This window comes from Dendrobates tinctorius, unplaced genomic scaffold (genome assembly GCF_039654945.1).
Source record: "Dendrobates tinctorius isolate UK_male_01 unplaced genomic scaffold, ASM3965494v1 ptg000016l, whole genome shotgun sequence".
Taxonomy (NCBI): Eukaryota; Metazoa; Chordata; class Amphibia; order Anura; family Dendrobatidae; genus Dendrobates; species Dendrobates tinctorius.
Genome location: NW_027361684.1, coordinates 86,506,311 through 86,516,402, shown reverse-complemented (window position 1 = coordinate 86,516,402; position 10,092 = coordinate 86,506,311). Strand labels below are relative to the sequence as shown.

The 10,092-nt window shown below is 47.8% G+C and overlaps 1 long non-coding RNA gene across 1 annotated transcript in view; it reads left to right on the top strand.

Moving 5' to 3' along the window:
• Positions 1–7,139: 7,139 nt before the first annotated feature.
• LOC141078361 (uncharacterized) overlaps positions 7,140–10,092 on the top strand; it is a 39,201-nt gene continuing 36,248 nt past the window's right edge. Inside the window, exon 1 of the long non-coding RNA XR_012227822.1 lies at positions 7,140–7,286. This is a non-coding gene — a long non-coding RNA (uncharacterized lncRNA). The remainder of the gene's footprint in view (positions 7,287–10,092) is intronic.

Genomic DNA, 10,092 nt, shown 5'->3' with positions numbered 1-10,092 from the left:
GTCACCACTTTATTCCCACACAAGACTTGGTGGCACAACAGCACCGATAGTGAGCCGGGACTAGGTAGTAAGGAGTCCTCGAAGCAGGCTACAGCTGTCTGCCGTACAAGTAGAGTTCATAGGAACATCTGACAGGAGGAACTCCAGTGTAACTCAGTACTGTGAGTACTTCACTAAAAGGCGCTAAGAGGGAGACGTTCAGAAAAGGCACATATGTTGGTGGAGTGTTGGAAGGGAGTACTTAATCTTGCCTGGAAGTTGGCTGAGCTTCTGACCCGGAGAACACGGCACGGTGCGGGTACCTGTACCTGCAACAGACTGTGAGTAAAGCTTTGGAACTACATGCCCTGGTGTCCTCCACTTATTCCTGTGCCAACCCGCCCAGCACTGCTACATCCCTTGCGTCCAACACTACACCATCTAAGTGTTACTTCATCTACTCTGCCCTGGGACTACAGCCCTGCCTGTGGAGGGCTATAACATCATTGCTGCACCACACCATCTGTCCCAGAGGATCTATCTGCAGCGTCGGCTTACATCTTCATTGCCGAACACCACAGGTGGTGTCACAAATCATTCATAAACTTTCCCCTTTTTACAATGGGCGACCAGGGCCACGGTCCGGGTCCCAGCTGCCGTGACATCTTCCATTGAAGCTCATCGGGCCCGGTACAGAGTACCCCACAGCCCTGGGACGGCGACCCAACTTGGCGTCACGAACAGGATGACAAAGCCCGGTGCCACCGGGTTCTGTGTGCTTACGATTTATTGGACTTAAAAGTTTGTGGAAATGGGCAAAAGACCCAATTTGATAGACTGTAAAATGAATGCTAAAAATGGCCGCCAGCACGGAGAAGAAGGGCGTGACATGGGTTTTCCTAAGAAAAGACCGCGAACTGTCCTGGGCCTCCCCTGTCTGAACTTCTATGCGACAGCAGCATGGCCCACCCCCCCAAGGGGTTCGTATACTGGCATGGTATGGAGTAGGAAGAAGACGCCGCCCCCAGAAGGAGCTGGAGCCGGTGGTGGGAAAGGAGGCCAGACAGGAAGAGAAAGGAGAGAACGCCATGATGGAAGGAGAGAGGAGGCCTGAAGAGTGAAGGGAGGTTAAGCTGAACCTCCCCAGCGCAATGGCTGAAGGCTCCGATCTGGCTTCCCATCTGGACCGTCAGCAGCTGGAGGATGAGATAGCCCAGCTGACCCACCGTCTGCGGCTGAGACAAGAAGCTTTATGGACTCTGAACCTGCAGCATGCCCAGGAGGGGCCTACACCCGCAGTACCTTCACCACCAGTACCCGTCGCCGCTACACAAGCTCTACCCCAAGCAGCACCCTTGGAGCCGGAGGAGGCTGCAATACCACCGGCAGCGCCCAACACCATCTCCAACCTGCAACCGCTGCTGGGCATTGTCTGCCCGGAGGAGTCATCTGAGTGTCTGTGGCCTGAAGCGGAGAAAGCTGAGCCTCTGCCTGGACCTAACGCGGCTGCGCAGGTCCCACCGGAGATCCCCGCGGATCCGAAGCCACCATCTGCTCCACCGCCGCCTCCAGTACTTAACCGGGCAGTTCCAACCGCCACCGCTGCCACCAGGAGTTGCACCGTGCCTGCACCGGAGCCAAGACCGCACCGCCAGGAGGCACCAGGTATGCCCGTCGCTACTGAAGCCAGGGAAGCTACTGGATGCCCGCCGGCAACAGCGGCCGGACAGGTAGTGCTGGACTTGGTCGGGGACCGGGATACTAGTCCACGGGGGGAAACACTTGAACCCCTAACAGTGGTGCCGCGGTCCACGGTGGGCAGGGCCCGGTCCCGGGAAGAGGAGGAGGAGACGAGAGCCCGATGCCAGGAGACCATCCACCAGCTGGTAGCCGAGGAGAGGGCACGAGAGCAGAGGAGGCTGGCAGTGCTGGGTTCTGACCTGGACCGTAAGGATAAGGTCCGTGCTGGACATTATGGTCCCCAGGATTCAGCAGGATGGGGTCAGGTCCTCAATGTTAATCACAAACAGGGGTTTGGGTTCATAGCAGACCCCCAGAGGATCTCTGACCTATTTTTCAGCCAGAGGGATGTCGAGTCTCACCTCCGGAGGGGACACCAAGTGTGTGACTTACAGCCAGGGGAATGTCACCTTTACCCGGCATGAGGGTCTACGCGGCTGGTACGCCCTAAACATACGACGTATACCGGAAGACTTATTGGCAACTTATCTGAAGGAGAAAGCGTGTGTTCCCCCGGCAGAAAAACCTCCCACAGTAGTTTACAAAACTGTGTTTGTACACACACCAGTGGGCCAGGCTACGTCGGTACCAATCCAGCATCCCTTGGTACAAGTCACCACCCCTGCTGTACCTCAGGCAGCAGCCATGCCAGCTGGATACCGGCAATTCATCAACCCACCAGGAGGTGGACACCCAGAGCATCTCCCCTGGAAGCAGCCCAAGCAACCAGCTTCCAGAACCCCAGGAGGGCCCACCAACAATAAAGGAAATACCAAAAATTAACTCTGTTACCCGGGAGGGTATTAGCACTATTGTGCCTTATTTGTTTATCATGGTTCTTTTTCTGTTTTCCAGTTTTTATTGCCCAGTTGCATTGGCAGCATTTTTCATATTGAACTGTGGAAATCATGGACACTGAATGATCCAGAACGTTGATGTATATAGTTGCACCTCTTTAGGTGCCCTCTCTTGGTTTTACATACAGTGGGGCAAAAAAGTATTTAGTCAGTCAGCAATAGTGCAAGTTCCACCACTTAAAAAGATGAGAGGCGTCTGTAATTTACATCATAGGTAGACCTCAACTATGGGAGACAAACTGAGAAAAAAAAAATCCAGAAAATCACATTGTCTGTTTTTTTTTCATTTTATTTGCATATTATGGTGGAAAATAAGTATTTGGTCAGAAACAAAATTTCATCTCAATACTTTGTGATATATCCTTTGTTGGCAATGACAGAGGTCAAACGTTTTCTGTAAGTCTTCACAAGGTTGCCACACACTGTTGTTGGTATGTTGGCCCATTCCTCCATGCAGATCTCCTCTAGAGCAGTGATGTTTTTGGCTTTTCGCTTGGCAACACGGACTTTCAACTCCCTCCAAAGGTTTTCTATAGGGTTGAGATCTGGAGACTGGCTAGGCCACTCCAGGACCTTGAAATGCTTCTTACGAAGCCACTCCTTCGTTGCCCTGGCGGTGTGCTTTGGATCATTGTCATGTTGAAAGACCCAGCCACGTTTCATATTCAATGCCCTTGCTGATGGAAGGAGGTTTGCACTCAAAATCTCACGATACATGGCCCCATTCATTCTTTCATGTACCCGGATCAGTCGTCCTGGCCCCTTTGCAGAGAAACAGCCCCAAAGCATGATGTTTCCACCACCATGCTTTACAGTAGGTATGGTGTTTGATGGATGCAACTCAGTATTCTTTTTCCTCCAAACACGACAAGTTGTGTTTCTACCAAACAGTTCCAGTTTGGTTTCATCAGACCATAGGACATTCTCCCAAAACTCCTCTGGATCATCCAAATGCTCTCTAGCAAACTTCAGACGGGCCCGGACATGTACAGGCTTAAGCAGTGGGACACGTCTGGCACTGCAGGATCTGAGTCCATGGTGGCGTAGTGTGTTACTTATGGTAGGCCTTGTTACATTGGTCCCAGCTCTCTGCAGTTCCTTCACTAGGTCCCCCCGCGTGGTTCTGGGATTTTTGCTCACCGTTCTTGTGATCATTCTGACTCCACGGGGTGGGATTTTGCGTGGAGCACCAGATCGAGGGAGATTATCAGTGGTCTTGTATGTCTTCCATTTTCTAATTATTGCTCCCACAGTTGATTTCTTCACTCCAAGCTGGTTGGCTATTGCAGATTCAGTCTTCCCAGCCTGGTGCAGGGCTACAATTTTGTTACTGGTGTCCTTTGACAGCTCTTTGGTCTTCACCATAGTGGAGTTTGGAGTCAGACTGTTTGAGGGTGTGCACAGGTGTCTTTTTATACTGATAACAAGTTTAAACAGGTGCCATTACTACAGGTAATGAGTGGAGGAAAGAGGAGACTCTTAAAGAAGTTACAGGTCTGTGAGAGCTAGAAATCTTGATTGCTTGTTTCTGACCAAATACTTATTTTCCACCATAATATGCAAATAAAATGAAAAAAAAACAGACAATGTGATTTTCTGGATTTTTTTTTCTCAGTTTGTCTCCCATAGTTGAGGTCTACCTATGATGTAAATTACAGACGCCTCTCATCTTTTTAAGTGGTGGAACTTGCACTATTGCTGACTGACTAAATACTTTTTTGCCCCACTGTAGCCCTTTTTTGGATAAGAACTACCTCATCGTGGAGCATGGCTCCTACCAAAAGGACACTGCTAGAGATCCCGGCAGGGAGCGGTGTCCAGCACTTACAAGAATTATTGAAGTATTAATAGAGAATAGCTTTTATATAGAATCTAGTTAATAGCAATGACTAATAGGAATTTTTTAATAAAGAAATTTGAATAAAGATGAAGATTTGAAAAATGCAGGTGACGAACCAGGCATCCACGGTTGTCACTTAAGGTTAATAAAAGAATGTAGAAAATGTGAAAGAAGAAGTGATGCATGATAATGCTTGAAATAGCACTTTGGATTAGGAACTGTAGTAAGATATAGTTAGTTAAAATTGTTTGCAACATTTAAGAAACAGTGCCTCTCATATTGAGATTAGATAAGAACTGTTTATTAGCATTATAACATTTTTGTATGTTCCTGTATTTGTCAACTTCTGTTTTCTTGCAGCCCGCGAATGTGCTGTGTTTAACGGGGGGGTATGTGGCGCCCCTGAGGGTTCAGTCACCACAGAGGTACTGCACCTCCTCCTGATGTGTGGTACCCCACCATCCAGGTAAGGTGGAGACACCTGACCACACTCCAACACCTGCACCCCACACCACAAAGTAGTGTAGCAAAGCACCTTCGGCGGCTCCCTGCTTGGTGTAGCATAGCACCCCTTGGTGGCTCCCTGCTTGGAACACGAAATGTGCTGGGAGGTGGGTGGAGCTGAGTTTACATAAAAGAGCGGGAAGAGCTGAGTCAGTCGTTCAGTCATTCAGTAAGTGAGTGAGGATGTAGAAGGACAGAGAGACAGAGAAGATCCCCGGGAGAGGGATGGAAGAAGGAAGTGCTGCAGCAGGCCACAGTGATCTGGGTCTGCTGGCACAGGAAAGAGACAGAGAAAGGAAGCTTGATTCTCCATTGGGAAGGATTAGTACGGAACGTAAGGAGAATAGGAGGACTAAGGATCAGGGTTGGAAGAGAGAACCCTTCCCAAGTTCACAGCGCAAGGCCGGGGTCCGGTCCCCGAGGTTGTACGGATACTAATGGTCCTGCAGCAGACACCGGAGGAATAGAAGTTGTCACTTTATTCCCACACAAGACTTGGTGGCACAACAGCACTGATAGTGAGCCGGGACTAGGTAGTAAGGAGTCCCCGAAGCAGGCTACAGCTGTCTGCCGTACAAGTAGAGTTCATAGGAACATCTGACAGGAGGAACTCCAGTGTAACTCAGTACTGTGAGTACTTCACTCAAAGGCGCTAAGAGGGAGACGTTCAGAAAAGGCACATATGTTGGCGGAGTGTTGGAAGGGAGTACTTCATCTTGCCTGGAATTTGGCTGAGCTCCTGACCCGGAGGACACGGCACGGATGCAGGCACCTGTACCTGCAACAGACTGTGAGTAAAGCTTTGGAACTACATGCCCTGGTGTCCTCCACTTATTCCTGCGCCAATCCGCCCAGCACTGCTACATCCCTTGCGTCCGACACTACACCATCTAAGTGTCACTTCACCTACTCTGCCCTGGGACTACAGCCCTGCCTGTGGAGGGCTATAACATCATTGCTGCACCACACCATCTGTCCCAGAGGATCTTTCTGCTGCGTCGGCTTACATCTTCATTGCCGAACACCACAGGTGGTGTCAAGAATCATTCATAAACTTTCCCCTTTTTACAATGGGCGCCCAGGGCCACGGGCCGGGTCCCAGCTGCCGTGACATCTCCCATTGAAGCTCATCAGGCCCGTTATCGATTACCCCACAGCCCTGGGAGGGCGACCCATGTGCAGTGTGTGGAAGTGTGTAGGTGGGTCATGTAAGGAGTTAGCGGGTGTGAGTTTTGACTGGCGTGTTGCGATGTTTAGAATTGGTGCATGTGGTCGTGTGAAAAATAGAATCCTAGGGTTAATTATGACTTGTGTGATGCATAGTTTGTGGGATGTGAGGAATTTAGGAATTTTCAAAGAGAAGCATGTATCTGTGAATAAGTGTGTCGGGCTGATCCTTTCTAGATTATACTTGATTTATAAATTAGACAGCGAAGGCGGTGGAGGTTCTGATGCAGAGGGTGTCTGGAAATTTATAAAATGGCAGCACCTGATCAAACATCAGTGAATTTTATTGATATTTATTGATGTTTTTTGTGTATACCCCTTGGTTTTCTATACTAAAATAAATATGAACCATGATGATGAGAGTTGAAACAACGACGTTTAAGTTGATGAGCTTATATTGAGTTGTTTATAACTAACCTGAATGGTTTAAAAAAAAAAAAAAAAAAGAAACACAGTGTCTGCAAATTGAGATTCTGGCTTGGCTTTTATCCTCAGTCATGTAACAAGGCTCATTAAAGGGTCGACTGACTTTTAGGATTGCTACTTCCAATAGGTGGCACTAGAGTTCTAGTCCTCTTCCTCTCTGAAGAGACAATTTTCATAATTAGCATATTTCCCAAAGGAGCATTGTGGCTTTAAGTCTCCTCATTTCAACATGCTTAGCATGTCATTCTCCGCAAGGAGAAATGATACTTCTTGGATATTGAATATGTCTGGGAATTTTTCCGGTTCCCACTCCTCAAATGAGTATACTCAACAACATCTCTGTTGGAGGCCTTACTTCCCTGACCCGATGTACTGGAGGTCTCAGAAGGGTCCCGAGATCTGGATCGTAGCGGAATTGTTTTCTTTTCTTGCCATTGATATATTTTATCTGTGTCTTTTTCCAGATCCTTTAACCAGTCCACCAGCCCATCACCCCACATCCCATTATGTAATGATTGGTGTAAGAGAGCCAATTCACTGCCAATGGCATTCAGTGAAGTGTTTTGTTTTCAGTTAAAAATTTGATAAATTCAAGTGAACACATGGAGGCAGCAGCCACCCATCTCGTCAGAAATTCATCCTCTTGTGGGGGAACGCCATCTGCAGATACACCCTGCTTCACTTGGTCTGCTCCTTTGGCTCTATACGTTCAGGTATTTACTGCATATGAATGGTCATGGTCACAGTTATGGCGTAAGGGATATATGTGGATTTCATGTATTAACTATTTACCTATTGGATTGTGATTGTCTCTAAAGGCCCCTTTACATTTAGCAATGCACCAGCGATCCCGACCACGATACGACCCGGTCAGGATCGCTGGTGCATCGCTAAATGGTCGCTAGTGAGCTGCCAAACAGGCAGATCTCACTAGCGACGCAGCAGCGGTCGTTACCTTTCAGACGCGGCGATGATGTCCTCCACCCGCGTCCACGCGTCGCTCGTCGGCGACAGCAGGAATCTCAGCAGGAAGCGCCCGATGAAAAATGGACCTGCACGATCTCGCACGATCAGCGACAGAGCGGGGGAGCCGGTCGGAGGCAAGTATCACACATAGCGATATCGCTGGCAATGTCGCTGCTGCGTCACAAAATCGGTGACGCTTTAGCGATATTGCTAGCGATATCGCTATGTGTAAAGCCCCCTTTAGAGTTTGATTAGTCATGATAGGATTATCCCTGCATATATTTCCCTGGCACTATTATGCAATTCTACAAGTCTATAATTAGGGTTAAAATTGCATTATGAGCATGCCCTGGTGTCAACTTCACTGCCTCAGTGGAATTTTTTTGCATATTCTGATTGTATGATATATCTCCTGTATATGTATATATATATATATATATATGTCTGTTTATGGTCATATATTACTTGACCTGAATAATTTGCTGAACATATTATTTATTTATATAGCACCATTGATTCCATAGTGCTGTACATAGAGGGGATAACATACAAATTACAGATATTACTTACAGTATGCAAACTAACAATGATAGACTGATACAGAGGGGAGAGTGGACCCTGTCCTTGCGGGCTTGGGCTTACATTCTACAGGATGGTGGGGAATGAGACATTAGGTTGGGGGGTTGCAGCAGCTCCAGTGATGGTGAGGCATTAGCTCCGGTAGTGGTGAGGAGGCAGAGGGGTCATTGCAGGCTGTAAGCTTTCCTGAAGAGGTGGGTTTTCAGTTTCTGTATGGAGGATCCGAATGTGGTTGATATAGTCGGACATGTTGGGGCACAGAATTCCAGAGGATGGGGGATAGTCTGGATTAGTCTTGGAGACGATTGGGTCCGAAGCGAATAAGTGTGGAGGAGAGAAGGAGATCTTGGGAGAATAGGAGATTATGTGAGGGAAGATATCGGGAGATTAGTTCAGAGATATATGGAGGAGACAGGTTAGGCCTGTTTCACATTTCCGTTTGTTGCCATCAGTCAAAATCTGCCGTTTTGCAAAAAAGACGGATCCGTTTTTTTTTCCCATTGACTTGCATTAGCGGAAGATTTTGACGGATGGTCATCCGTTGGATCCGTTCTTTGACGGATCCGCCATAATTTTGGCGTCCGCTGTCTTGAGTGGACGGACAATGAAACTTTTTTTGTCTGCGTCAAAACAGCGGATAGCAACGGACCTGCCACTATCCGCCATTCGCTATAATGGCCGCCTATGGGCAGCGGATCCGTTGCCAACCGTTATTTGATGGAATCCGGCAACGGATCCGCTTTTTTACACTGAGCATGCCCGGAAGAATTTCCTTGCCAGAAATTTAACTCCAAATCTCTCTCTCGTGTTCCTTTAAATTTCAGTCACTAGCTGCTAAAGTGGATCCGTCAAAAAAACGGATCCAATGGCATCCGTTTTGTTCACAACCTGGCGGATTTTGACTGACGTCAAATAACTGAAATGTGAAACAGGCCTTATAGGTGGTCTTGTAGGTCAGTATATTAAGAATAGAACTGAATATAATCCCACTGTACTGCACTACTTTTCAAGCAGCGCAATACTAACAATGCTATGGCGTCCCCCTGACTGAGCACTGTTACAAATTTCTCTCACACCTGTTTTTTAGATTTATTTTTTTTCAATAGTTACTGGTTTTTCCTCAATAGTTCTCTTCGTTACTCCGGATAGGAACCTTTAAGGTGGAGTAGGTTTGTTTTTTTATGGAAAAAGTTATGTGGAGCAGCATTTTTCTAAAATCTCATTCACTGTGCATTTTTTTTCTAGCATTTGACTTTAAAAATACAGCATTTCATTCTCTCAGCCTTTTTACCTCAGATTTTCCCCCATTGAGCTCAAAATGGCTTAGGACCAACCCACACATAGAAAATACATGAAAAACGCCGGTAATTTTGTGTGTGGTTTTCAGACCATAGCTGACATTTTTCACACAAAAGAAAAACAGTAAGGCTGAGTTCACACGTGGCGTTTTTTTCGCGTTTCCGCGGCGGTTTTAACCGCGCGATTTTGCCGCGAAAACGCGAAAAATAAGCATCCCATGCATTCCTATGGGATTCCGCAATGCTGTACTAATGCTGCGGTTTTTACCGCGGCGGAATCGCTTCGCGGTAAAAAACGCAGCATGCTCATTATTTTGTGGAATCGCGGCGATCCCGCACCCATAGGAATGCATTGTTCCGCTTACTTCCCGCATGTGGCTGTGCACACCATGCGGAAAGTAAGCAGAACAATTGCGGATGGTACCCACGGTCCGGAGGAGAGGAGACTGTCCTCCGGGCTTTGGGTACCATATCCCTGTAAAAAATAAAAAATATTGTTATTCTCACCCTCCGACGTCCCGCAGCAGCCTTCCCGCCTCTCTCCACGCTCCGGTCCCAGTAATCCTTTGCGAAAATGCCCGCGATGGCTTCCGATCTCGCGGGATCGCGAAGTCGCGCGACGTCATCGCGAATAACCGCGAGACGTCGCGATCCCGCGAGAACGGACGTCATCGCA